Source organism: Pinus tabuliformis, chromosome 7, assembly GCF_031772625.1.
Source record: "Pinus tabuliformis cultivar Carrire ecotype Pingquan chromosome 7, CPIR1, whole genome shotgun sequence".
Lineage (NCBI taxonomy): Eukaryota > Viridiplantae > Streptophyta > Pinopsida > Pinales > Pinaceae > Pinus > Pinus tabuliformis.
In genome coordinates, this window is record NC_142293.1 from 1,662,621,984 (window position 1) to 1,662,623,767 (window position 1,784).

Below are 1,784 nucleotides of genomic sequence, written 5' to 3' on the forward strand. Positions count from 1 at the left end.
ATACCATAGTGATCGCACAAATTGTTGATCGTGAACTCAACACTGTCTTCAACTAGAAATGGAGGACAGCCCAAGAAGTGGGCATTCCTATACAGTGGCAATAGTCCTGGAAAACATACCTAAAGGCATTGACTGAAGCTCATGTGTGTATAAATGACGATCCAGATGAACTTGTATGGATGCTATCTAAGCATGGGAAATATACTCCAAATATGGGCTACACTGACATCCTTTCCGATCGCAAACTAGAAATCTCAAAAGAATGGTGGCAATAGATTTGGAAGTTGAAAACACCTCCTCGGGTGCAATTATTCGTGTAAAACAAAACCCCCATAGGGGAATCCCTCTTACACAGATCCATACATGGTCTGAATTGGTGTGTATTATGCAGATAAGACTCTGAATCAAACGAGCATCTACTTTTGCTCTGTCCTATAGTCGTCCAGTTTTGGCAAACAATAACTCAACAACTCTCTATTCAGAATACATGGCAGGGTCCCTCTATACTACAAGCCTGGAACAACTGGAACGCAACACACCAGGGCTCTAAGAAACAATGCCTTCCCCTCATCCTCTGTTGGACTATATGGCTCACCTGGAATCACATTATATTCAACGAAGCAACTACCCGATGGTCTCTTATCATAGCAAAGGCTGTGGTAGCCTATCATGACATCCCAGAAGTTGAAAATACCCTCATTCGTAGAACTACTGCCCCCAGATAGATCAGCAAAACTAGGCCATGGGCTTTTTTCGACGGAGCGGCTCAATCTCATGGATGCGGAGGGGGCTTCATTTTATATATTTCTAATCAGCATTTCTACAAGGTCCAATTGGGATTGGGGGAGGGAACAAACAATTATGTCAAGCTAATCACCCTCAAACATTTGCTACACTTTGCATTAGCTCACGATTGCTCTACCATTCAGATTTATGGGGATTCAAAAATCATTATCAACTGGTTCAACAATAAAAATCAATGTCATGCTATTTCACTTCGAAATATATTGGATGAAGTCAACACTTTCAAAGCAGTTTTTAACTCAATCTCTCGTCATCATATATATAGGGAATATAATGAAGACACTGATAGGATTTCCAAGGAGGGCACGCTACTACCCTGAGGCTTGTGGATGATCTCTGAACAAATGGGAGAAGATCATTATCAATACCACCACAGGCCTTATATAGATTAGGAGTACCATAGGGTGGAAAGGCCCTAAAAAATATTTTTTGCTGCTTTATCTTGGTCTTTTATTTTCTCAAAAAACTATGTATATTTTTTATGATATATAGAAAAACAGACTGAATACCTCTGTGAGGATAATATGTACAAGTTTTTTCTCACTGAACAATCCTACAGGAAATGGCTTAGGCCATCTATATCTTTTGATACAATTTTTTGGAATGGCCGGGGGCCAACAGATTTGCATATGCCTTGGGCATCTACTACATGTAATTTTTCCACATAATGAAAGATTACGATTTTTCCATTGGAAGAAAAGTTAAGAAGTAGTTAGAAAGTAAACACACATAACCATATGAACACCATGATTTTTAGGTGGAAACCCAATGTGGGAGAAAAGCACCATTGTTATAGTCTATATCTTCTTCCTTTATTAAAAAATAATCTTCTTACAACTCTTTTATTGTGGTAGACTTTAACCAGTACATAGGTTCCTACCTGTAGAAGTCTACAAGCTTCTATCATTTTCTAGCTCCTACTGGAAGGGAGGTACAACCCGTTTGTGTGAAGATTGCTATCCTCGGCTTTTTATGGATAA

The 1,784-nt window shown here is 39.1% G+C and overlaps 1 non-coding gene across 1 annotated transcript; it reads left to right on the forward strand.

Annotated features, from left to right (window-relative positions):
• Window positions 1–1,280: 1,280 nt before the first annotated feature.
• LOC149254836 (small nucleolar RNA SNORD36) lies at window positions 1,281–1,356 on the forward strand. The gene has a single exon (XR_016267304.1). It is a non-coding gene; the product is annotated as a small nucleolar RNA SNORD36 (small nucleolar RNA).
• Window positions 1,357–1,784: the final 428 nt, after the last annotated feature.